Raw genomic sequence first — 27,913 nt, 5'->3', positions numbered from 1 at the left:
CACAAAAGAGTAAATGTGTGCAGTAGTGGTCATATCTTCACTTTGGATCTATTTAGAAAGGTAAAACCCAAAAAGTGGTAGGTAGTAAAGGTCTGTAATCCAACAAAGATAAATAGCAGGAGAAAATGATCCACAGACCAACAGGCTATAAACAAATATAATTTAATATACCAAGATGCTAGCGCTTTCGGGTACAAAACCCTTCTTCAGACATATGATGCACAGCAATTCATTTGCTATTTAAATAAACACACACCAATCACATTCTAAAACCAATAAAAGAACAATTAAGAATTAGTCTTTTTGGATGCAAGGTCTATGCCTATTCAGAATCGGTCTTAAAGGCACCACACCATTGAGTCCTGGGTGCCTATTAGCCCCCAGTTCAATAATCCACCTTGTTTCACAGTATTCAGTCTAGTTGGAAACATCACTCTTCCTATTGTCTACTTTAATGTGTTGTAGGGCCTGAAATAAAAAGCTATGTCCTGGATATTTCTCTACATTACACTCGTCTTTAAGTCCAGTAGCTGACATATGCCTCAAAATCCTGTCCTTCAATCTACAGTTTGTCTTCCCCACATAAAACGAGGGGCAGCAAGTCCAGGTCACTAAACAGACAATATTCTTAGACAAGCAAGTGACCATAGCCCTAAAATCATATTACTTCCCTGTTAAGGGGTGTACAAAATAGGATTTCCTACTAGTGTGTAAACATGCCTTGCAATGTTGACAAGGGAAGGTCCCAACCTTAGTAAAACCAATGTCCACCCTTGGTTGCCTATCACAAAGAACCTGCTTTAGATTCTTGTTCCTCAAAGGCAAAATCTGGATATTCTCCCTCCAAGTCTTTCAGGGAGTCATCAGTATGTAAGATTTTCCAGTTGGTCCGAATCACATCCTGTACCCATCGAATGTCACTACTATATGTAACATGAAGGGGAACCCTGCTCTTCTTCCTATTAGCTGACTGTTTCCTAATCCATCCAGTGTCATTCTTATTCGATATCCGCCTATGAGAGAACCAGGGCGCTGCCTCTGGTTCCCTGACGTCAACCACATCTTGCATGATGTGGTCAACATCAGACTGTTTATAGCCTCTGGCTATAAGTCTAGTATTAAACATATTTCATTCATCATGCAGGGTATCATCATCAGTACATAGCATAGACAAACGTAATGTTTGTCCCTTGACAATATTGCGGAACACAAAACCTGGCTGCATACTATCTTTAGACAGCAACCCATTTTTCCAATATGGTTTTGTATAAACCTTAGAGTGAAGAATACCATCACCACACTGTATTAACTGTATATCTAAAAACTCTGTTTCTGTATAGGAATAATTCACAGAAAACCTTAAAAATTCAGTAGACTGTTCAAGATATATGACAAATTGATTCAAGATCTCAGTGGTGCCTGTACACAACATAAAAACGTCATCAAGAAAACATGTATAAAAAAACACTTGTTGTGACCACTGATTGTTAGAATTGAAAATAACATCATTCTCCCATGGAGCAAGAACCAGATTGGCGTAAGAGTTGGCACAGGGGGTGCCCATGGCAACCCCCCACTTCTGCCAAAAATATTTCTCATTAAACAAAAAAACATTATGTTCCAACACCAATTCTAAAAGGCACCTAATTTGTTGTACTTCTTGCTTAGTGACAGGCTCTTGTTGTTGTAAGAGCTTACTGATGGCCCCAAGGCCATACCTATTAGGTATGACAGTGAACAAATCCTTTACATCCAAAGTAACCAATAAATACAAGCCATTAAAGTATAACTATCTAAAAATGCATGTAAATTAGACAAAAAATGTACAGTATCTTTAAGTATCCTAGGTATAACATTGACAATTGATTTTAATTTAAACTCAACCCACATAGAGCAGTACTCTGTAACCCACCCTCTCCACGAAACTATGGGTCTGAGTGGTGGGTTACTCGAATCTTTATGCATTTTACGCACTGCTTTGAAGACAGGTACAACAGGATGTTCTACATTAACAAAAACATAAGTTTTCTTACCATAACGTTCCATCTGAGTAGTAGACTTCATTCTTCTGCACATATGGGTACACGGATCCGATTTGGATCCGAACCGGCAAAACTTTTCAAGCATCAGCTCCAAGCTCCTCCCTTACCTATATTACATCATTTCCTCCTATCTAGAGCCCCAGATCGAGTTTGCTGACACTAAGTAGCAACATAACCACAATCCTAAACAGGAAAAACCTGAAGAGTGAGGGGGGATGGAGGGAGGGAAGGTGCAGAAGAATGAAGTCTACCACTCAGATGGAACATTATGGTAAGAACATAACTTCTTTATTTGAAGTAGATGACTTCATTCATTCTGCACATATGGGACAGAGTCCCCAGCTACTAGTATTCCTGGGAGGCCCTTATGGAAGGATATTTCTGAGCACCGCAGAGCCAAAGGATGCTCTCCCTCTAGAAATAAGATCCAATTTACAATGAGAGATGAATGTGTACGAATTGGCCCAAGTCGCTGCCGCACAGATATCATCTAACGGATCTCTTGACCAGAAAGTTCCAGAAGTGGCCATTGCTCTAGTGGAATGAGCCTTCAATACATCAGGAGGAGATAAAACTTTGTCCTTATAAACCTGTGCAATACAAAGAGTGATCCACCTTGCTAAGGACACTTTTGAAACTGCTTTGCCCAAAAATGGTTTTGAAAAAGACAACTGATGAGACTTCCAGAAGGGTTTAGTCCTATGAAGGTAAAAACGAAGCTGTCTATGGACATCCAATAAATGAAGCTTACATTCACCTCTATTTTGGAAATTTGGGAAGAAGACTGGCAAATTTATAGACTGATTAATATTGGCTGCTGAGGACACCTTGGGAAGAAAGGAAAGGTTCGTACGCAGCGAAACCCTATTCTTGTGGAAAACCAAATAGGAGGGCAAGGAGGATAAGGCCTGCAACACTGAAACTCTCTTGGCTGACGTGATGGCAACCAAGACGGCTGACTTCCACGACAAAAACTTCATCGGAACTGAACCAGCTGGCTCGAAGGGGGGAGAGGTCATAGCCTGAAGGACTAAAGTCAGATCCCAAGGGGACACCGTTTCTTTAACTGGTGGTCGCAATAAAAAATTGCCCTTCAGGAAAGCTTTATACAATTTGGCAAAAGCCAGAGCAAAGTACAGTTGTGTACCTACCATAAATGTAGATGTTCGAGTGTATTCACTGTTGCAGTCATTACTCTTGGGTTAGCCTGCTGGCAGGCTACCCGCAGTCGGCCTGAATTCCAAAGTCTTGGTCCTGCGTCGGTTGCTGTCACCTTTTCCCTGACGTCAGTGTGCCAGGGATATAAAAGATGCAGCCGATGCCATTTTCTTTAGTTTTTCTTGCCCCAGATGTCAGGTGCCCCCAAAAGGGTATGCCAAAAAACATACATGCACTAAGGTATACATTTCCTTCATCTACAAGCAAATACACTACATAGGTTGTATAGAATAGAGAAGTACAGATAAGACCCAGCAAATGAAAGGGGGATGGTGGGAGGGTAACCTGGACTGCAACAGTGAATACACTCGAACAACTACATTTATGGTAGGTACACAACTGTACTATGTTCATCGTGTTTCACTGTTGCAGTCATTACTATTGGGTTGAATCCCAAAGCTGAGGATGGGTGGCTGGGCTAAAAACGATTAGGAGAAGCTATGAGGCCCTGCAGAACTGTAGTGGCAAAGCCTGCTCTTGATTTAGAGTAGAGAGGTAAGTGGTAGTGCTTTGTAAAAGTGTGCACTGAACTCAAGTTGCAGCCTCTAAGATGTCCTTGGTTGGTACTCCTCTGAGGAAGGCTGCTGCTCTGGTAGAATGTGGCCTAATGTCCTTAGGCACTATTTGCCATGCTGTGAGTAGCAGAAATGAATGCAATGGCCTATCCATTTTGAAATAGTCTGTTTTGAGATAGCCTTTCCTTGTGATCCTGCAGCATATGCTACTAAAAGTTGCTCAGTCTTTCTGAAAGCTTTAGTTCTGTCCAAGTAGAAGTGTAACTGTCTGTGTATGTCCAAAGAATGCAGAAGTCTCTCACCCTTGTTCTGTGGGTTTGGATAAAAGGTAGGCAAGTGAATGGTTTGGTTAAGGGCCACACTGGACACTACCTTAGGCATAAATGTAGGGTTCGTCCTCAGAGAAACCCTGTCTGGATGGAAAATGATAAAAGGTTCCACAGCTATGAGAGCCTGTAACTCCGAGACTCGTCTTGCAGAGGTTATTGCTAGGAGCAGAGCTGTTTTCCAGGATAAGAATTTAATATCCACTGATGAGGCTGGCTCAAAAGGAGGCAGTGTGAGTTTTCCAAGACATAGTTTAGGTCCCATGCAGGTACTGGTGCTCTTCTTGGGGGTCTTATGTTTTTGGTCCCTCTGAGGAACTGCCTTAGTAATGGGTGAGAAAAAATAGGTGGTTCCGTATTATAATGGGCTGAAATGGCAGAGGCATGAATCTTAATAGATGAAAAGGAAAGGCCTTTGTCCAGCATCTCAGTTAAATATTGTAAAATCTGAGGAATATTTGGGACAAACGTGTCAATTCCTTGGTCCTGGTTCCAAGCACAGAATCTCTTCCATTTTTCTGCATAAGATTTTCTGGTGCTGGGCCTTCTGGCCTCCAAGATAACATCCATTACAGCTTTGGAGAGTGGAGTGTTATCTATGGCTACATCATCTGCCATGCTGCCAGATTTAAGGTACTGATGTGGCTGTGCAGGATCTGATTGTTTTCTTGGGTCAGTAAGTGAGAAGTTTGAAGCAATGTCCAGGCTGGTTCTTGAGACAAGTTCTTTAGGTTTGGGTACCAGTGCTGGCATGGCCAGTCTGGGGCAGTCAGTATCATTTTGGCTTCTCTTGTCCGACCTTTAAAAGTACCTTGGGGAGAAGAGGCAGCGGGGGAAAGGCAAATACTGTTAGGTTTTTCCAGCTGAAGGATAGGGCATCCACTTTCCATGCTTGCTTGTGGTAACTTCTTGTGCAGAATTTCTGTAGCTGGCAGTTGTGAGGGGAGGCAAATAGATCTATGTCTGGGCATCCCCATTTCCTTATCATCATGCTGAAGACTTGCAGATCCAGTTTCCACTCGTGGGGATCCATGAGCTTTCTGCTTAGTTCGTCTGCCAGAGTATTTACTTTTCCTGGCAGGAATTGTGCTTTCAGCTGAACTTCATAAGTCAATGCCGTGTCCCACAAAGTCATGGCTTGTCTGCAGAGGGGGTAGGAATGTGTGCCCCCCTACTTGTTTATGTACCACATGACTGTAGTATTGTCCGTCTTTATTAGTAGTTGTCCTGGATGAAGTAAATCCTTGAAAGCTGTCAGGGAATTCTGAACAGCTAGCATCTCTTTTTGATTGATATGAAGATGCATCTGGATTGTGGGCCATGTGCCCTGAATGCATTTTCCTGCCATGTGGGCCCCCAGGCATAATCTGATGCATCTTGTTGTTAGTGTCTGCCTGGCTGTGGGTAAAGTGAATGGCTGTCCCTTGCTATGGTGACAGGCCAGTTCCCACCATCGAAACTCCTGTTGCAGGCAGGGAATGAGGGTAATTAATGTTTCCAGGCTGTGGCAATGTTTGAGTCCAAACACTTTTTAGATACCATTGTAGTTTCCTCATATGCAGTCTGGCATATGGAATTAGTAGTATGCAGGATGCCATGAAGCCCAAAGCCTGCAGAATTTTTCTTGCAGATAACTGGGTCTTTGTTGCCAACATTTTGAAGTAAGAAGTCAGTTGTCTTTGCTTGTCTGGCATGAGATAAGCCATCTGGGCAGTTGTATTTAAGCTTGCACCCAGGAATATTATCTCTTGAGAGGGTACTAGTTTTGATTTCTTTTCGTTTACTGTGTACCCTAGGTAAATTAGTATTCTTTTTACAAACGCCAGATGCTGTAGTAGAATGTCTTTGTTCTCTGCTTGAATAAGGCAGTCGTCCAAGTAAGGATATATTTGAATTCCTCTTTGTCTGCAGAATGCAATTACTGGTGCCAGGCATTTTGTGAAGACCCCGGGCACAGTAGATAAGCTAAAGGGCAGTGCAGAGAATTGATAGTGCATTGAGCCAGCTATGAATCTGAGGTATCTTCTGCAAGATTGTCTGATTGGGACATGCAGGTATGCCTCTTTTAGGTCCAAAGTAACAAGCCAAGCCTTCTTGCCCAGCATGGGAAGTAGCTGCTGCAGAGTCAACATTTTGAATTTTGGAACGTCCAGAAATGTGTTTATAATAGACAGGTCCAGTATTGTTCGCCAGGCTTTGTCCTTTCTGGGCACCAGGAAAAGTCTAGAGTAAAATCCTTGTCCCTGCTCTTGTTCTGGTATTTGCTGAATGGCCCTCATGTCCATGAGGGATGAAACTTGCTTTTGTGCCTCTGCCCACTGATTATGTGGCAGGTCTGGCATACCTTTTGCTCTTGGCAGGGTGTGAAAGTGGAACCTGTAGCCCTGAGACACTATGTTCAAGACCCATATGTCCTGAGTAATCATGTGCCAATTTGGTGAAAAAAAAGTGCTAGTTTTCCCCCTAAGGGGGCTGCCAAAAGATAAGTGCTGGTTCTGGCAGAGGAAAGTCATTCAGACTGTTTCCTGTAAGGTTGTGATTTGTCCTCTCCGCTTTTGGAGGTAGAAGCACCCCATTGCTTAGGCCTGTATGAGCCTTGGGGCTGGGATCTGCCTCTGGGGCGTCTGTATCTGCCTCTTTGTAGCCTGTCTGACACTGGAAAGGACCAATTCTTTGTAGGCCAGTTCCTGCTAAATCTGGGTGGCTGTACCTGTAGGAAATCCTTAACTGTCTGCATGGATATTGCTTTATCCTCCATTTTCTTCAACACCTCTTCTGCTTTAACACCAAACAAAGTATCATGCTGTAATGGAGCATCCAATAATTTTGCTTTAACATGATCAGGCAGATTCTGTTCCTTTAACCAAGCATGCCTTCTAATGACAGAACCCATAACTGCGGCCCTGCATGAGGCCTCCAGTGAATCAAAACCACATTGCAAAGTATGCTTTCCCACTTGTTCAGCTGCATGCAATAAATCCTGCATTTCCTTGTTATCAGAACATTCAGAATTTGTCAACATTTTCTGTTTACGCAGTGACAGTAAATATTGCTGATATTTAAGCAAATGCCACAATTTAAAGCCCTTACAGCGAAGGTAGCAGAAATGTAAACTTTTTTCCCCCATCTGTCCAGTGCCCTAGAATCCCTATCAGAGGGGACAGGGTTTTTTGCAGTGGAAGCCTTGACCCCTTTGGGACCCTGAGAGGAAGTAAAAGAAAATCTCTGAGCCTTTTCTTAGATTCTGAATAATCTTGGCTCTCCCAGTGAAAATGCTCCCTCATGGTATGCAGGGTTTCCCCAAAAGAATAATCCTCAGGAGGAGAGGCTGAAGGAATAGATTCTTCAGCATCAGAATCCTCATACGGAGGAAAAGAGTATCCCTGTTCAGAAGAGGAGTCAGAGGAAATTGAAACCTGATCTGAGGAGTCATATTCTGTCTTTTGCCTAGGCCTCTTATCAGGAGGGGGATGGGAACCCCTGATCAAAGTAATAAGGTCTTCGGCCATTTTAAGCATCTGTTTCTTAGGCATGGAAGTCTGTCCAGGAGAATGCTGAACTTGTTTCTTTGTCTTTAGCTGAGGTAGGCTTGACATATAATTGCGTAGGACTGAAAACACCCTCAGAAGCCGATGCCTGCTCAGCAGCTCCGGACGGACCCATCTGAGGGAATAGTTTCCGATGGCCCAATACCTTGAGTATCCAGAGGCCTAGTCGGCTCCACGCGGGAGTTGGTAGAGGCCTGTGGCTCTGAGGTAGCGGGTGTAAGGGGCTGCGAAAGCGCCTCACTGAGAACCAGTGACTGGCCTAGCGGGGGCCTCGTCGTCGGTTTTGGACCTCGGATGCCTGTCCTTTTCCTTGCATTTTTTGTAAACTCCAGTCGTCGACTGCTCTGATGGCATTATATAATTAAACCTTCGGCTGAAGTAATGAAAGGCAAAATTGTACCTACGCTTAATAGTGCGTTGGTTAAATCTAGCACAAAACTGACAGCTAGCAACGTTGTGATCAGGGCCTAGGCAAGGAATACAGTAAGAATGGAAATCTTTATGAGGTATACAATATCGGTCTGGAGCAAAAAAAAAATTTTCCCCAATGGGGTACTTAGCTTTAATGAAGACTTCGGATCTGAAATTCGATTTTGAAACTCTCAGGAGTCGGCCGACTTTTGCTTCGGGCACCGCGCGGCAAGAAAGACTGAAGAAAATGGCGTCTGGCTGCATCTTTTATACCCCTGGCGCACTGACGTCAGGGAAGAGGCGACAGCAACCGACGCAGGACCAAGACTTTGGTATTCAGGACGACTGCGGGTAGCCTGCCAGCAGGATAACCCAACAGTAATGACTGCAACAGTGAAACATGATGAACATCCTTAATTTCACCCACATGAAAATTAGAGATGGCAGCCAGCTGAACCTTGATGGTAGAAGCACTTGCGCCTGATCGAAAAAGATCGGCCAGAAAATCCAGTATGACCGGAACGGGGGCTGTAAACGGGTTTAGATTGCACTGAGAGGCCCAAACGCAAAAACGTCTCCACTTGCTATTGTAGAGTTTCCCAGTGGAGGCTTTAAGAGAAGCTACCAGAATATTCTTAACAGGGGACGAAAGTCCAGGAGTCCTGATGATCATGGGAACTGCCACGCCATCAGCTTGAGACTGTCCAGGTTGGACAGGGGCAGGCCCGACGGGTGAGAAATCAGATCCGGGTAAGGTATTCACACTCAACTATAACAAAAAACACCAAAAAACCTTACCACCTTGCTTAGAGCTCAGAGACCACTATGCTGACTATTAGAGCGGCAAATGAGATCTGGGGCTAGATAGGAGAAAGTGATGTAATATAGGTAAGGGAGGAGCTTGGAGCTCAGAGCTGATGCTTGAAAAGTTTTGCCGGCTGGGATCCGAATACCCATATGTGCAGAATGAATGAAGTCAACTACTTTAGATTTGTCAATTTCATCAATAATAACTCCTGACTCCTTTAATTCAATCAAAACATTTTTAACAGTAAAATTATGCAGTTAACTTATCTTCCATCAATCTTAACATAAGTGGAATTAGAGCTAAGCATGGATACAATTTTACCATTATAATACGCAAGATCTAACCAAATTATAGCCCCCCCCCCCTTGTAAGCTGGCCTTATGACCAAACTGGAATCTCTCTTCTTGTGTGAGATTATAAAAATATTTATTGGAACTATAGTTCTCTAAACTACGTAAATGATCACCAAATGTTTTTCTAAACACATCTACTGTAGAGTCACCATTAGGAATGAACATACTTGGTTTCCTCAGGTTAACACCCGGGGCAGAAGTGCTCTCGCCACCGACAAACATTTTTTTTAATCGCAAATTCCTGCCAAATTGTTCCAGCTCGATCACATCAGTAAAGACATGTTTAGCTGCTGGAACAAAGTTAAGGCCCCTACTCAGTACTTGTAACTGTGTATCAGATCACTTAAAACTAGATAAATTATAGACCAGATTATCAGTACCTGTAGTCATATTGAAGTTTTCCTTCTTTTCCTTTCTCGACTTTCCGGTCTCTTCAAAAGCCCTTCCCCTTGAAACTCGACTCTCTTTTCTTTCTTCTTCCTTACAGGGACTGGCAGCGGGTGAAAAAAAGTACAGTTTTGTACCTACCATAAATGTAGATGTCCGATAGGAATGCATCTGCAGTCCTTACAAATGGGTTGTCCTGTCGTCAGGCAGCCCTTCGGTCGGCCGGATTCCAAAGTCTGGGTCTGGCCTCGGCTGGTGTCGCACTTCACCCGACGTCATAGCTGCAGTTCTTCGGGTATAAAGGCATCAGCCGACGCCATTTTCCTCAGTGTTTCTTGCCCCAGATGCCAGGTGCCCTCTTGGATGGCTAAATTTGGATAAATGCCAATGTTGCCAAATAGTAGAGAGCAAACACATAAAATAAGCATGTATGTACATATATACAAACAAATACACCATAATAGATCCCCAAGCTAGCTGAAGGTGGCATGTACCCTAGGAGTACCACAGAGGGAAGGCGGGTGGGTAATCTGACTGCAGATGCATTCCTAACAGAAATCTACATTTATGGTAGGTACAAAACTGTACTATGTCCTTCAAGGATGCATCTGCAGTCCTTACAAATGGGTAGAACTACCATAGCCAAACTAGGGTAGGAGGAAAAAGAGATTATGGTGTAGCTAGGATCCCTTGCAAAACAGCAGTGGCAAACCCTGCTCGGGATCTAGAGTATAATGGTAAATTATAATGCTTGGCAAATGTATGCACGGAGGTCCAAGTAGCAGCCTCTATAATGTCCTTGGTAGCCACCCTCGTAGGAAAGCTGTAGTAGTGGCTGTAGCCCTTGTGGAGTGAGGCCTGATGTTCTCTGGAGTTTTCTTTCCGTGGAAGGAGTAACAAAATCTAATGCAATTTCCTATCCACTTGGAGATTGTCTGTTTTGAAATTGCTTTTCCTTCCTTCCTGTTGCATATGCTACCAGAAGCTGTTCAGTTTTTCTATTTGACTTGGTCCTGTCCAGGTAGTAGCGTAATTGTCTATGCACATCCAAGGTATGCAACAGTCTTTCTCCCCTGTTCTGTGGGTTGGGGTAGAATGTAGGAAGGTGGATAGCCTGGTTTAAAGACACTCTGGATACCACCTTAGGCATAAATGTAGGATTTGTTCTCATGGACACTCTGTCTTGATGGAAGATCAGGAAGGGTTGCACCGCCATTAATGCCTGTAGTTCAGAAACCCTTCTTGCTGAGGTGATTGCCAGCAGGAAAGCAGTCTTCCAGGATAAGTATTGTGAGTCTGCTGTTGCTGCTGGTTCGAAAGGAGGAAGTGTTAATTTTTCTAGCACAGAGTTCAAGTCCCATGCTGGCAATGGTGGTTTCCTAGGAGGTTTTATATTTTTAATTCCTCTCAGAAACTGCCTGAGCAGGGGATGTGAGAAGACAGGGGGATCCAAGGTGTATTCTGCCGAAATAGCTGATGCGTGTATCTTGATGGAGGAATAGGACAGGCCTGTATGGAAGAGCTCTGCCAAGTACTCCAGGATGTTGGCTATGTTTACCAGAGACACATCTTTTCCCTTTGCAGTACTCCAAATGAGATATCTTTTCCATTTTGCTGCATAATTCTTTCTTGCTGAAGGTCTGCGAGCCTCAAGGATAATGTCTTTAACCCTTTGGGATAAATTTGGGTTAGTTGCTCTTATGTAATGTTCCAGGCAGTCAGTTGCAGAGTTTTCAGGTTTGGATGCAGGATGTTGTAGCTGTTCTGAGTTAACAGCAATGGGATTAGGGGTAGTGTCCACATTTGTTCCTGAGACATGCTCCTCAGTAATGGGTACCAATGCTGTCTTGGCCAGTCTGGAGCTATTAGAATGATCCTTGGACGTTCCTCTTTGATCTTCAAAAGCACCTTGTGCATCAAAGGAAGTGGTGGGAATGCATATGCTGTCAGGTTTTTCCAACTGAAAGATAGGGAGTCCACCTTCCATGCAGGTGGTACGTCCTTGTGCAGAATTTCTTTAGCTGGTGATTGAGTGGGGATGCAAATAAGTCTATTTGTGGTAGTCCCCATTTTCTTGTGATGGCTTTGAAGATGTCCGGGTGCAGCTTCCATTCGTGGGCATCCGTGGTAGTTCTGCTTAATATGTCTGCTAGAATGTTTTCTTTTCCCGGTACAAAAATTGCTTGCAACTGAATGTTGTAGCTCAGAGCCACATTCCATAGGTCCATTGCTATCCGGCATAGAGGGCATGAATGTGTGCCTCCCTGTTTGTTGATGTACCACATAACTGTGGTGTTGTCTGTCCTTATCATCAACTGTCCTTCTTGGAGGAATGGTCTGAATGTCTGGATTGCCAATTTTACTGCCAGCATTTCCTTTAGATTTATGTGTAGGTGCAGCTGATCTTGAGTCCATAAGCCTTGTATGCACTTGTCCAGCATGTGGGCCCCCCGAGGTCTGAGGCGTCCGTTGTGATGGTTTGGCTTGGTGGAATGCTGTAGAAGGGCAAACCTGTGTTCGATTGACAGGCCTGAGCCCACCATAGGAACTCCTGCTTCAGGCATGGTATTAGTGGAATTTTGGTTTCTAGGCTGTGTTTGTGTTGAGACCATAAATTCTTCAGGTACCACTGTAGTTTTCTCATATGCAGTCTGGCATGAGGGACCAGAATTATGCAGGATGCCATGAAGCCCAGGGCTTGCAGTACTTTTCTTGCTGTTAGCTTGTCTTTGTTGTCCGCTTGTATCAGGCAGTCGTCCAGGTAGGGATAAATTTGGATTCCCTGAACTCTGCAATGAGCGATTACTGATGCCAGGCATTTCGTGAACACTCTGGGCGCAGTAGATAAGCCAAAGGGCAATGCTGAGAATTGATAATGCTCTGATCCTGCAAGAAATCTGAGGTATCTTCTGCAATTTGGTCGTATGGGGACGTGCAGGTATGCCTCCTTGAGATCTAGAATTACCAGCCAAGACTCCTTGCCCAGCACGGGAAGAAGCTGCTGTAGAGTCAGCATTTTGAATTTTGGAACAATGAGGAATGTGTTTAAAGCAGACAGGTCGAGAATAGGCCTCCATTTTTTCTCTTTTCTGGGTACCAGGAAGAGTCTGGAGTAAAATCCCTTTCCTTGTTCCATAGATGGTACCTTTTCCACAGCTCTCATTCTTACTAATTGAGCTATTTGTTTTAGAGCTTCTGTCTTTGATTTGGTGGAAGGTTTGGCATTCCCCTTTTCCTGGTAGAGTATGGAAATGAAACCTGTAGCCTTGGTCTATAGTTTGCAAAATCCACTTGTCCCTTGTGATGTAATGCCAGTTCTTTGAAAATAAGGCTAGCTTTCCGCCTATGGGTGCTGCTAGCTGTTCCCTGGTAGGCGGTGCCAGAGCCAAGTCACTGTGATTGTCCTGTTGCAGTGGTAGTGGCTGTGTCTGTGCCTCGCTGGTTGTTGCCCTGCCACTGGCGTTCCCTGTAGGCACCCCTGGATTGATTTCTGCCTCTTGAATGCCTATTCCTGCCTCTCTGTGCTTTAGAGGAGTCTGGAAAGGACCAATTTTTGGAGGGCCAGTTCCTGCTAAACCTTGGAGGTTGGACCTGTAAGAAGTCTTTCACTGTTTGGACAAATTTTGCCTTCTCTTCCATTTTCTTTAGTACCTGCTGTGCAGGAGAACCAAATAAACTGACCTTGTCCATGGGAGCATCTAACAGTTTTGATTTGACATGGTCCGCAAGGCCTGTTCTTTCAACCATGCATGCCTTCTAATGACAGAACCCATAACTGCGGCCCTGCGGGCCTTAAGTGGATAAGGCATTGCGCTTTTCCTTTCAGCCCATGCAATCACCACATTTCGCATTATCAGAACATTCCCAGAATTTATCAACATTTTCTGTTCGCAGTGACAGTAAATAAATTGCTGTCTTTAAGCAAATACCACAATTCCAAGCCTGCAGTGGCAAATGTAAGCTTTTTCCCCATCTGTCAGTGCCTAGAATCCCTATCAGAGGACAGGGTTTTTACAGTGAAGCCTTGTGACCCCTTTGGGACCCTGAGAGGAAGTGAAAAATCTCTGAGGCACCTTTTCTTAGATTCTGAATAATCTTGGCTCTCCCCAGTGAAAATGCTCCCTCATGGTATGCAGGACTTTCCCAAAAGCAATAATCCTCAGGAGGAGAGTGTATTGAAGGAATAGTTCTTCAGCATCAGAATCCTCTCACACGGAGGAAAAGAGTATCCCTGTTCAGAATGAGGAGTCGGAGGAAATTGGAAACCTAGATCTGGAGGAGTCATATTCTGTCTTTTGCCTAGGCCTCTATTAGAGAGAGGGGATGGGAACCCCCTGATCAAAGTAATAAGGTGTTGGCCATTTTAAGCATCTGTTTACCGTAGGGCATGGAAGTCTGTCCAGGAGAATGCTGTACTTGTTTCTTTGTTCTTTAGCTGAGAGTAGGCTTCGCGATATAATTCAGCGTAGGACTGAAAGCTTACCCTCAGAAGCCGATGCCTGCTCAGCAGCTCCGGACGGACCCATCTGAGGAATGAAGTTTCCAATGGCCCAATACCTTGAGTATCCAGAGGCTCAGTCGGCTCCACGCGGGAGTTGGTAGAGGCCTGTGAAAGCCTGAGGTAGCGGGTGTAAGGGGCTGCGAAAGCGCCTCACTGAGAACCAGTGATCTGGCCTGGCGGGGGCCTCAATCGTCGGTTTTGGACCTCGGATTGCCTGTCCTTTTCCTTGCTTTTTTTGTAAACTCCAGTCGTCGACTGCTCTGATGGCATTATATATTTAAACCTTCGGCTGAAGTGCAGTAATGACAAGGCAAAAATTGTACCTCACGGCTTTTAATAGCAAGCGTTGGTTAAATCTAGCACAAAAACTGACAGCTAGCAACGTTATTGATCAGGGCCTAGGCAAGCGAATACAGTAAGAATGGAAATCTTTATGAGGTATAACAATATCGGTCTGAGCAAAAAAAATTTTCCCAATGGGGTACTTTAGCTAACAATGAAGACTTCGGATCTGAAATTCGATTTTGAAACTCTCAAGGGAGTCGTCGCATTTTTTGTTGGTGCATCACACAATAAAGGCAAGAAAGACTGAAGAAAATGGCGTCCTGGCTGCATCTTTATATACCTCTGGCGCACTGACGCCAGGGAAGAGGCGACAACAACCCGACGCAGGACCAAGACTTTGTGAGGTATTCAGGACGAGCATAAAGTGGTAGCCTGCCATAGAGATAACCCAACAGTAATGACTGCAACGGGTGAAACATGATGAGACATCTCAATTTCACCCACATGAAAATTAGAGATGGCAGCCAGCTGAACCTTGATGGTAGAAGCCTTTGCCTGATCGAAAAAGATGACCAAGAAAATCCAGTATGACCGAACGGGGGCTGTAAACGGGTTTAGATTGCACTGAGACACACAAATGACAAAAACGTCTCCACTTTGCTATTGTGGGGGTTTCCCTTTAGTGGAGGCTTTAGAAGAAGCCTGCCCAGAATATTCTTAATAGGGGACAGGGGCAAAGTCCAGGAGTCCCTGATGATCATGGGAACTGCAGCAGCCACGCTTATCAGCTTGAGACTGTCCAGGTTAGGACAAGGGGCAAGCCTGACGGTGAGATTAATCAGATCCGGGTAAGGTATTCACACTCATATAACAAAACACCAAAAAACCTTACCACCTTTGCTTAGAGCTCAGAGATTAACTATGCTGCTGACTATTAGAGCTGACAAATGAGATCTGGGGCTAGACAGGAGAAAGTGATGTAATATAGAGTAAGGGAGGAGCTTGGAGCTCAAGAGCTGATGCTTGAAAAGTTTGCCGGCTGGGATCCGAATACCCATATGTGCAGAATGAATGAAGTCAACTACTTTAGATTTGTCAATTTGCTCAATAATAACTCCTGACTCTCTTTAATTCAAGTCAAAACGACATTTTAACGATGCAAATTATGCAGTTAACTTATCTTCCATCAATCTTAACATAAGTGGAATTAGAGCTAAGCATGGATACACAATTTTACCATTATAACACGCATAGATCTAACCAAATTATATGCCCCTCCCTCCGAAGCTTTTGGCTTTATGACCAAACTGGAATCTCTCTTCTAACGTGGTGAGATTATAAAAATATTTATTGGACACTAGTAGTTCCTCTAAACTACGTAAAATGATCAAATAAATGTTTTTATAAACACATCCACTGTGGAATCACTATTAGGAATGAACATGCTTGGTTTCCTCAGGTTAACACCCAGGGCAGAAGTGCTCTACTTTTTGACAGCACATTTTTTTTTAATCGCAAATTCCTCGCTAAATTGTTCCAGCTACGATCACATCAGTAAGACATGTTTAGCGCTGAACTGAAGTTAAGGCCCTACTCAGTACTTGTAACGCTGTGTATCAAGATCACTTAAACTAGATAAATTATAGACCCAGATTATCAGTACCTGTAGTCATATTGAGAGTTTTTTTCCTTTTCTTTTTCCTTTCTCGACTTTCGATTCTCTTCAAAAGCCCTTCCCTTGCGAAACTCGCCACTCTCGCTTTTCTTTCTTCTTCCTTACAGGGACTGGCTTGGCCCGGGTGAAAAAAAGTACAGTTTTGTACCTACCATAAATGTAGATGTGTCGATAGGAATGCATCTGCAGTCATCATAAATGGGTTGTTCACCAATGAGTCAGGCAGCCCTTCGATCGGCCGGATTCCAAAGTCTGGGTCTGGCCTCGGCTGGTGCTAAAGCACTTCACCCGACCATCATTACGCGCTGCAGTTCTTGGGGTGGCGCCATAAAGGCATCATTTACCCATTTTTCCTCAGTGTTTCTTGCCCCAGATGCAGGTGCCTCTTGGATGGCTAAATTTGGATAAATGCCAATGTTGCCAAATAGTGAAACAAACACATAAAATAAGCATGTATGTACATATATACAAACAAATACACCATAATAGATCCCCAAGCTAGCTGAAAGGTGGCATGTACCCTAGGAGTACCACAGAGGGGAAGGCGGGTGGGTAATCCTGACTGCAGATGCATTCTATCGGGACATCTACATTTATGAGTAGGTACAAAACTGTACTATGTCCTTCAAGGATGCGCTTGCAGTCCTTACAAATGGGTTGAATACTTCACTAGCCAAACTAGGGTAGGAGGAAAAAAGAGATTATGGTGTAGCTAGGATCCCTTTTGCAAAACAGCAGTGGCAAACCCTGCTCGGGATCTAGAGTATAATGGTAAATTATAATGCTTGGCAAATGTAATGCACGGAGGTCCAGGTAACGTACTCTATAATGTCCTTGGTAGCCCCCCTGCGTGAGGGGAAAGGCATGCCAGTAGTGTGGCTGTAGCCGCCTTGTGGGAGTGAGGCCTGATGTTTCTGGAGTTTTACTTTCCAGTGGAAGGAGTAGCAAAATCTAATGCAATTTCCTATCCACTTGGAGATTGTCTGTTTTGAAATTGCTTTTCCTTCACTTCCTAAGCGGTTATGCTACTGAGAAACTGTTTCAGTTTTTCTATTTGACTTGGTCCTGGCTCCAGGTAGTAGCGTAATGGTGTCTATGCAACCGTCCAAGGTATGCGCAGTCTTTTCTCCCCTGTTCTGCAGGGTTGGGGTAGAATGGCAAGGAAGGTGGATAGCCTGGTTTAAAGACACTCCTGGATACCAACCTTAGGCATAAATCCTTAGGATTCCCACAGTTCTCATGGACACTCTGTCTTGATGGAAGATCAAGGAAGGGTTGCACCGCCATTAATGCCTGTAGTTCAGAAACCCTTCTTGCTGAGGTGATTGCCAGCTAGGGAAAGCAGTCACTTCCAGGATAAGTATTGTGAGTCTGCTGTTGCTGCTGAGTTCGAAAGAAGGAGGAAGTGTTAATTTTTCTAGCACAGAGTTCAAGTCCCATGCTGGCAGTGGTGGTTTCCTAGGAGGTTTTATATTTTTAATTCCTCTCAGAAACTGCCTGAGCAGGGGGATGTGAGAAGACAGGGGGATCCAAGGTGTATTCTGCGAAATAAGCTGATCGTCGCGTATCTTGATGGAGGAATAGGGACAGGCCTGTGGAGAGCTCTGCCGAGTACTCCAGGATGTTGGCTATGTATTTCAGAGACACATCTTTTTCCCTTTGCAGTACTCCAATGAGATATCTTTCCATTTTGCTGCATAATTCTTTCTTGCTGAAGGTCCATGCGAGCCTCAAAGGATAATGTCTTTAACCCTTTGGGATAAATTTGGGTTAGTTGCTCTTATGTAATGTTCCAGGCAGTCAGTTGCAGAGTTTTCAGGTTTGGATAGCTGTGATGTTGTAGCCTGTTCTGAGTTAACAGCAATGGGATTAGGGTAGTGTCCACATTTGTTCCTGAGACATGCTCCTCAGTAATGGAGTACCAATGCTGTCTTGGCCAGTCTGGAGCTATGCTATTAGAATGATCCTTGGACGTTCCTCTTTGATCTTCAAAAGCACCTTGTGCATCAAAAGGAAGTGTGGTGGGAATGCATATGCTGTCAGGTTTTTCCAGAACTGAAAGATAGGAGTCCACCTTCCATGCAGGTGAGTACGTCCTTGTGCAGAATTTCTTTAGCTGAGTGATTGAGTGGGATGCAAATAAGTCTATTTGTGGTAGTCCCCATTTTCTTCAATGATAACTTTGAAGATATCAGGGTGCAGCTTCCATTGACGGGCATCCGTGGTAGTTCTGCTTAATATGTCTGCTAGAATGTTTTTTCTTTTCCATTTTGAGGTACAAAAATTGCTTGCAACTAGAATGTTGTAGCTCAGACACATTCCATAGGTCCATTGCTATCCGGCATAGAGGTGCATGAATGTGTGCCTCCTGTTCTGTTGGATGTACCACATAACTGTGGTGTTGTCTGTCATATCATCAACTGTGTCTTCTTGGAGGAATGGTCTGAATGTGCTGGATTGCCAATTTTACTGCTTGGCATTTTAGCTTTAGATTTATGTGTAGGTGCAGCTGATCTTGAGTCCATAAGCCTTGTATGCACTTGTCCAGCATGTGGGCCCCAACCCGAGGTCACCGTAAATTGCTAGATGGTTTGAAGTTTGGTGGAATGCTGTAGAAGAGGCAAACCTGTGTTCGTTAGACAGGCCTGAGCCCCACCATAGGAACTCCTGCTTCAGGCATGGTATTGAGTGGAATTTTGGTTTCTAGGCTGTGTTTGTGTTGCAGGGAGACCATAAATTCTTCAGGTACCACTGTAGTTTTCTCTCATATGCAGTCTGGCATGAGGGACCAGAATTATGCAGGATGCCACTTAGGAAGCCCAGGGCTTACGAAGTACGTTTTCTTGCTGTTAGCTTGTCTTTGTTGTCCACCAGCTTTTGTATCAGGCAGTCGTCCAGGTAGGGATAAATTTGGATTCCTGAACTCTGCAATGAGCGATTACTGATGCCAGGCATTTAAGTGAACACTCTGGGCGCAGGTAATGATAAGCTTCAAAGGGCAATGCTGAGAATTGATAATGCTCTGATCCTGCAAAAGAAATCTGAGGTATCTTCTGATTTGGTCGTATGGGGACGATGCACAGGTATGCCTCATGAGATCTAGAATTACCAGCCAAGACTCCTTGCCTTCAGCACGGGAAAAGCTGCTGTAGAGTCAGCATTTGAATTTTGGAACAATGAGATATGTGTTTAAAGCAGACAGGTCGAGAATAGGCCTCCATTTTTCTCTTTTCTGGGTACCAGGAAGAGTCTGGAGTAGAAATCCCTTTCCTTGTTCCATAGATGGTACCTTTTCCACAGCTCTCATTCTTTCACTAATTGAGCTGTTTGTTTTAGAGCTTCTGTCTTTGAGGTTGGTGGTAGGTTTGGCATTCCCACTTTTTCTGGTAGAGTATGGAAATGAAACCTGTAGCCTTGGTCTATAGTTTGCAAAATCCCACTTGTCCCTTTGTAGATGTAATGCCAGTTCTTTGAAAATAAGGCCCTAGCTTTTTAAGCTTTATGCCGGGTGCTGCGCTGTTCCTGTGTAAGGCGGAGTGCCAGAGCCAAGTCCACTGTGATTGTCCTGTTGCAGTGGTAGTGGCTGTGTCTGTGCCTCAAGCTGGTTGTTGCTTACTGCCACTAGGCGTCCCTGTAGGCACCCCTGGATTGATTTCTGCACTCTTGGAATGCACTATTCCTGCCTCCTCTGTGCTTGTAGAGGAGTCTGGAAAGGACCAATTTTGGAGGCCAGTTCCTGCTAAACCTTGGAGGTTGGACCTGTAAGAAGTCTTTCACTGTTTGGACAGATTTTGCCTTCTCTTCCAGAACTTTCATTTACCTGCTGTACCCAGGAGAACCAAAATAAACTGACCTTGTCCATGGGAGACATCTAACAGTTTTGATTTGACCATGGTCCGGCAAGGCCTGTTCTTTCAACCATGCATGCCTTCTGATAACTGTGCCAGTCATGGCTGATCTAAAGGAAGCCTCCAGTGCATCATAACCGCATTTTAAAGAATGGTTGCCACTAACTTGCTGAATGTTATGCACCATTTCTAGAACATATTTCTTATCTAAAGTTTCATCAGAGGACAGTTTCTTAGCGTTAACTGATCAAGCATAAACTCCCGATATTGGATCATATGAAAGCGGTTGACAGTTCAAGGGCCCCTAGCTGACAGAGTAGCAGAGGTGTATACTTTTCTGCCCATCTCTAGGACCTGGATTCCCTTCTTCAGAGGAGGATTTTTTAGCAAGAGGTAGATGCTACTGCCTTGCGGCCCTAAGAGATAGTCTCGGGGATCTGCAAAAGGACGCCTTTGTATAAATGTGGTGATGTGTGTCCGGGGACCCTGTAGAACCTATCGGGCTTAGCAGGGGCTGGAGGTAAGGAATCAGGAGCAGTATGAAGCATCATTAAATGCATCATCTACAACAGAAAAAGAACTGGAGGTATAGCTAAAGGCCTATGTTGTAGTAAAATGCAAAAGGTTCCCTAAGCCTTTTCCTGGAGTCTGAGAAATCTTGGCCCCTGCCACTTGAAATTGTCTCCCTCATGGCATGTAAGGTTTCCCCAAAGGAAAATTCCTCAGGTGGAGAGAGGCAGAAGGAATCGACACTCTCTCAGCATCAGAGTCTTCGTAAGGAGACGCTAAGGAGCCCTCCTGGAGGGTCTGTATTGTCCTGAATCATCCGAGGAATCATCCGTGGATACTGGGCTCAGGGGCTCTGCTCAAGGTCTCTTCTCTGGAGGTGGATGAGAAGCCCTGTCTGGATGAGAGCTGGAATCCCCTAATTAAAGAAATGAGATCTCTGCCAAAGAAAGCATTTGGGAACTGGAGCTGGGCCTGTGGAGGGGGCTTAACAGGCACAGTCTTGCCCGAGAAGTTTTACCGCTGCTTTAGCCCTGGCAAAAGGCCTTAATGGACATGGCTGCAGGAGACCTAGCAGCTCCACGTGCAGGAGTAGAATATATCGAAGGAATAGTGTGGGCGATAATTCCTGGAGAAACCACAACAGCAGGTTGGATTTGCAGAAACCCGATCTCTACCAGGATTCAAGAGGCCTCGGTAGAAGGTAAACGCCATTGCTGAAGAAAAGAACAACGCTTTGCTCTCGCCGGTTCCGGCGGTACCGAGACACCGCATATCGCCGGTTTGCTTAACCGCGGCACGTTTGTAAAACCGCGTCAGCGGACCGCGAAAGAATGTCGGTCAGCACTAACACTATGCGATTTTTTGGTGTTTGGTAGTCGGAGGATCCGGAGCGGCATAATATAGGCAACGAATCGTTTCTAAAAACTGCTCAGCAAACTCCGACGAGACGATCTAAGCCGTCCGTCCGGTTGAAAGAAGTACACAGGCTAGACAAGCTGCTTTCACGATGCGTGGTTCTGGGCCTAAACAAGGGTGAAAGCAGTAAGAGTGGAAATCTTTGTATGAGGTATTTCATTTCCCACAAAGTTAAACAGTTATTCACTTTTCTGACATCGGCTGAGGTGCAGAAAGAGTCTCAGCGGGCAATTTAGATTTTAGAAGTCTTCAGTAGTATTCTGCAGTAGTAGGGAAAAGGGAAAAGGGTTTTTAAAAAAAAAAAAAAGGGGGGGGGGGTCCCCAAAAAAAGGGGGGGGGGGGGGGGGGGGGGGGGGGGGGGGGTGGGGGGGGGGGGGGGGGGGGGGGGGGGGGGGGGGGGGGTGGGGGGGGGGTGGGGGGGGGGGGGGGGGGGGGGGGGGGGGGGGGGGGGGGGGGGGGGGGGGGGGGGGGGGGGGGGGGGGGGGGTAGATGCTTACCCGGGGGCCTTAAAAAAAAAGGGGGGTTTTTTTTGGGAAAAAAGAAAAAGCCCCCCCTTTTTTCGGGAAATTTCCCTCCCCAAAAAAAGGAAAAAGGGCCCCCCTTTGGTAAAAATTTTTTTAAATTTGGTTTTTTTTTTTGGGTTTGTCCCCGGGAAACCCCCCCCCCCCCCCCCCCCCACACCACCAACCCCCTCCCCCCCCCCCCCCCCCCCCCCCCCCCCCCCCGCCGCCCCCCCCCCCCCCGGCCCCCCCCCCCCCCCCCCCCCCCCCCCCCCCCCCCCCCCCCCCCCCCCCCCCCCCCCCCCCCCCCCCCCCCCCCCCTCCCCCCTCCCCTCCCCCCCCCCCGGGGGGGTAAAACCCTTTTGCCTTTAAGCCCCAAAGAAAATTTTTAAACCAACAAAAAAGAAAAAACTACCTTTTTGGTTTTGAAAAGGTTTTAACTCGGGTTTTGGAAACGGTTTTTAATGCCCTTGGAAAATAAGGGGTTTTAAGAAAACTAGGTGAAAATGACTCTTTTTTAGGTTTTAGAAATTTGGGGGTTGGTTTTTAATTAAGGAACTTTACTGCAAAACGCTTTTTTTTTAAAGGGAAGCCCTTTTGTTGTGACTTCCCCTTTTAAAAAAAAAAGCCCCTTTGCCCTTTTTTTGGGAAAGGGCGGGCCTTTTTTTGGAAGCAAGCCCCAAAACCCTGCAAAGCCCTTTGGCTGGGGCAAATGGCTAGCCCTGTTACCAGGGGCTTTACCAAAATTTGAAAAGCCATTCTCGGGTTTTTAAAACCCCTTGGGAAAATGTTTTTTAAAAGCCGTTTTTTTGGGGGGAAAGGACATTGTCTTTAAAAGGGGGAAAACAAAAACCGTTTTTTTTCCCTTTTAATTTTGGGCAAATTAATTTTTTGGAAAAAAAAAGGGAAAAAAAAACTCCCCGGGGTTAAAAAAAACCTGACTTATTTTGGGTTTCAGGAAAAAAAATGAAATTTTAATTTTTTAAATTAAACATAAAAAATTTTCTTGAAAAAAAGTAAAATTTTAAAAAAAATAATATTTTGGTTGGACCCCTCAAAGCCCCCAAAAAACCCAGGAAATTTTTAAAGAAAAAATCCAGAGGGTAAAAGGGAAACAAGGAGCCCCCCAATCCCCCTCCTGGGAAAAAAAAGGAAAAACAATCTTTTCAGTCGGAAGTTACCATTTGGGTTTATCTTTTTTAAAAAACCTGAACTATTTAAACCATTAAAAAAGAAGAAAATGAAGGGGCCCTTTTTGGGAACAAAACAAATTTACATACGAAAAATTTTTAAATATTGTTTACTGTGGGAATGTTAAAGGTTTCTTCCATTTAACTGGAAAAACCCCTTTCTGGGTTTTCCAATAACAATCCCGTTTTTGGGGTTAAATGAAACCCCTTTTTTTTAAAAAATTTTATATTTTTAAAAAAAAATTTAAAAAACAATTTTTCCCCCTAAAGCTGAAATATTTTTTGGGTTATCATGGGGTTTTTTCCAACTCGGGGAATCGGAAAAAGGGTTTTTCGGGGCCCTTTTAAGGGGAAAACCCGGCCTACGTTCTAATGGTGGTTAAAAAAGATAAAGGGGTTTTGGGTTTTTTTAACCCCCTGATCCCTTTTTCCCTGGATTGGCGGGGAAATAAACTGGTTTTTAATTTTTTTTTTCCCGGGCAAAAATTTTCTTGTTTTAAAAATATTTTCCCCGGGTTTAAAATCTTAATGTCCCGCAAGAATAACATGGGGCAACTCTTTTCGAAATCCAAAATTTTCATAAAAAGAAAAAACTTTTCGGGAAAGAAAACTTTTCCCCGAAAAGGGCCCCCTTTTTTGGACTTTAAAAAAGTTAAAGAAAAAACCCTTCACCAACAAACCCCTTTAGAAGACAATTTCACCCAAAACGCAAGTCCCCCCGGTTTGACTTCAAAAAGGGGAAAACTGAAAACCCCAAAATTTTCTCACACGGGCCCTTTTTTAAACCGACAGCAAAAAACCCAAAAACTGAAAAATCGGGCCTAAAAAAAAAAAACCAAATTTCAGAAAAATTTTTTGGGCCCCAAAAAAAAAACCAGAAAACCCCTACAGAAAAACCGGAAAAAAACCTTTGGAAAATCAAAACAAAAAAAACGAAAAAAAATTTGGGTCCCAAAAAATTAACCTTTGGAAACCCCAAAAGACAAAAACCCCATTAAATTTTGTTTAAAAAACCCAAAATAAACGGAATATTTATTTTCTACCTTTCAAAAAAAAAAAACCCAAAACACTTTTGTAGGTATAATAAATTATTTTAAATTAAAAAATTTAAAGAAACAAACCTTTTAAAAAAAAAATAAAACCCTGTGAAAACACAAACAAAAAACATAAGCGGTTTTAAATATTTTTTTATCGGGAAGTAGTCTCAACTTTCCAAACTTAAGGAATTAAAAAAGCAATTTTTTTGGCAAATATTATCCCCTTTTTAAAAAATTTAATTTTTTTTTAATTTTTAAAATATAAAATTCAAACCTGCCCTTAAAGAAGCCCTTTTAACTATATGGCGGAAAATCTTTGGTTTGATAAACTGTAAAAAGCCTTTTTAGGATTTTGGCACCCTACAAAATTTTACCCCAGAAAAGGGTTTAGGGTTTGGGGGTTTTTTTGAAAAACCTTGGCCCCTGTGGAAATTTTTGGTTAAACCCTTTAATTTTTCTTAAAGGAAATTTTAAACACCCTTTTTTTAGGTTTTCAAAAAAACAAGCCTGTTTAAGAATTTGGGCCTTTTTCCAAAAAATTAAAAAAACAATAAAAGGTTAAAAAGTTTTTAAAACCCCAAAATTTCTGTTTTTAAGAAAACAAAATGTAAAAACCCCCTTTTTTACAAAACAATTTTGTCAAATGAAATGGGCAAAGTTCTAAACCAAAGTAAACATCGGGGAAAGGAAAATGTACAAATTTTTTCCGGGAAAAAACAAATCTGAAATATAGTTTCTTTAAAAATAAAAAGCCTAAAAGCGCTTAAAATTTTCCCCAAAAAAAGGGGTTTTTTCGGGGGTTTTTTCCTCAAACCCCTTTTTAAAAAAAAAACCAACTTCTTAAATAAAAAAAGGTACAAAACTTTAAAAAAACATGGTCTTTTTTGGTAAAAGAAAAAATGCAAATGTTAAACCCCCCCACAGAAAAAAATCAAACCCTTTTAAAAAAAAATTTTAAAAAAAAGAATTAAAAAAAAAAACAAATTAAAAAACCCTTTTAAAACAAAAAAAAAATGAAATATATTTTCTTACTTTTTTAATTCTAAGTAAAACTTAACTTTCCCAAAATTTTGAATTTTCTTTTAACTTCTAATTTTATTTTTCCCAATTCATTAAAATTTAAGAAACAACTTAAAATTGGTTACCAATAAAATTTGGGTCATTTTGGAAAATAAAAAACCCCTTCCTTTTTAAAAATTTGGGTTTAAATCCTTAAAATTTTTTTGATTTAAAGGTTTTTTTTGTTTTTTTTTAAAAAATATTTTAAAATTTAAAAATATTTATATTTTCAAAACAGGATTTTTAAAAAAAGAGGTTTTGGTTTTAATTAGGTTTTTAAAATCCTTTTTTTTAATTTTAAAAATTTTTTTTCTTAAAACTTAAATTTTCCCTGATTTTTCAAAAAATTTACTTTTTGGGTAATTTTTATTCCCCAATAAAATTTTAGAGATTCTTCCCCTAAATTTTTTTTTCCCTTTGGAATAAAATTTTTTCCCACCAAGCTTTTTTTAAAAAAATTTCCAAAAATTGAAGCTTTTTCTTGAAATTTTTAAAAATCTTTTCCACAGTTTTTCAAAACATTCAAATTTAGGTTTTAAAAAAAGTGGTTTTCCCAAAAGGTAAAAGAAATCATTAATTCGGCCCCCCCCCAATTGAAAGAATTTTTTTGAAATACAATTTAAACCCAAACTTTTGGTAAACGGGGAAGAAAAAAGGGCCTTAAATTTTAAAAATTAAAACAAGCAAAAAAAATTAAAACTAAGTAAATAAAAATCTAAAAAGAGGAACTCAAAAAGACTTTTTTAAACCAAAGGGGTTTGAAAATTTGAATCAAAAAAATTACATCATTTAAGATTAGAAAAAGGGGTTTAAAAATTTTACCCCAAAAATATTTTGTCTTTTAAAAATTTTTTGTTTACAAAAAAAAACCAAGAATGTTATTGTTCCAAAATAACATTTTTATTTTGGAAAACTAAAAGTTAATTTAAAAAAATAAAAACATTGTTTTAAAAAAATAAAAAAAACATAAATTTTGAAAATTTAAAACCAAGGGAGGGAATGGTCTAACCTTTTTTAAACCTTTTTAAATGTTTGTCCAACAAACGTTTTTTTTAATTTTAAATCTTTTTTAAACCCACCAGGCCATTCAAAATAAATTAAAATTTAGTTTCTTATTTTTTGAAAAATTTTTTTTCAGTTTTAAAACCCAAATTTTGCTTTAATAAAATCCTAAAAAAAAAGGGTGGCAACTTTTTGGGGAAAAAATTTATGCCAAAATTGGGAACAATTTTTTGTTAAGTAAAACCATTTTAAAGGGTTTTTATTTTTCAAAGGGTTCGGCGGGGAAAGTTACTTTGAAATGATTTATTTTATTAAATTCCAATTTTGGTTTGAAAATTTAAAAAAGGTTTTGTTTTTCTTGGACAAAATGTTTTAAAGAATAAAATTTTTGATATTTAATTTTGTTCAAAAAAAATGTTTAGGAAAATTTTCTAGAAAAGGGGGCACCCAACAAAATTTAAAACCCATTTTTTTAAAATCAAATTTTTTGAAGGGTCAAATTTTTCCTAAAAACTTTTCACCAAAAAAAATTGAACCATTTTAAAATCGGGTTTAAACAAAATTTGTACTTTAAGACTATAAATATAAAAGTCAATTTAAAAAAAAAATTTTTAAAATTTAAATAAAGTCAATACAATTTATCTTAAACAAACAAAAAAAAACCCTTTTGAAAAATTTTCAAAAAATTGAACCCTTTTTTGAAATGATAAAAAATCTTTTTTTAAACATTTTTAGATAAAAAATTTTTTTAAAAGGTTTCTTTTATAAAACCTTTATCACCAATTTTTTTTAAACCTTTTTTGGGACCATTTTTTCAATGAAAATGAAAAATTTTTTTTTTTCCAAAAAAAACCTTTTAAAACAAAGGGTTTTACCCCAAAAAATCAAAAACTGTAAGTCCATGGGGTTTAAATTTGGATTTAAAAAAAAAATTTTTTTAAAGGGCTACAACGTTTTAAAAAAACTTTTTAAAAAATTTTGGCCAATAAAAGAATTTTTCCCCAAAACCAAACATAAGGGTTTGATTTTTTAAGAAACCCTTTTTTTCCAAAATTTTGAATTTCCATATGGGGAATTGTTTTCGAATAAAAAAGAAAAAAAGGGTTGTTTTAAAAACCCAAAATTTTATTAAAAAATTTGGGAGCTTTTAACCTTTTAAAAACTTCCCCATTTAAAAATCCTACAATAATAAAATTTAAAAAGGGTTATTTTTGGTTTTATTTTGGGTTTTAAAAAAGTTTTTATTTGGCTAAATAAAACTAAAAAAAATGAAACTGTTTTAAAAAGGGAATTTTTAAAATTTTGGGCCAAACAAAAAGAAACAACTTTTGAGTTTTAATTTTTGAATAAAACAAAAAATTTTAAAAAAGAATGGATTTTTTGAAAATTTTTTAGGTTAAACCTTTTTCAACTAAATTTTTTTGGATTTATTTTACAAGGGGTTTTTTTGGGTTTTAAAGTTTTTTTTATTCAATTGAACCAAATTTTAAACAATTTGGGGAATAGAAAAAACCCTTTTAAGGGGAAAAGGAAATTTTTATGTGAAATTTCAACAAAATCATTTCCGGGGTTTTTTTTTCCAGAAAAAGTCAAATTTACTTTTTTGTTTAAAAATTGCCCTTTTTTTGTTGGTTTTTAAAAATGCCCGGGGACTTAAAAACCCCCACGGGGAAAACATGGAAGAGCTCTCTTGATCAGGTAGCCCAGGCCAGTATATGACCCTGACCCTAAGTAGCATCCTGCACTCACCAAGAATGATACAATGGTATAAAGAAAAAATGAT

The sequence above is a fragment of the Protopterus annectens genome, chromosome 2.part2 (assembly GCF_019279795.1).
Source record: "Protopterus annectens isolate FY-2018-M chromosome 2.part2, PAN1.0, whole genome shotgun sequence".
NCBI classification, from domain to species: Eukaryota; Metazoa; Chordata; order Ceratodontiformes; family Protopteridae; genus Protopterus; species Protopterus annectens.
Note: the sequence above shows the minus strand (reverse complement) of the source record.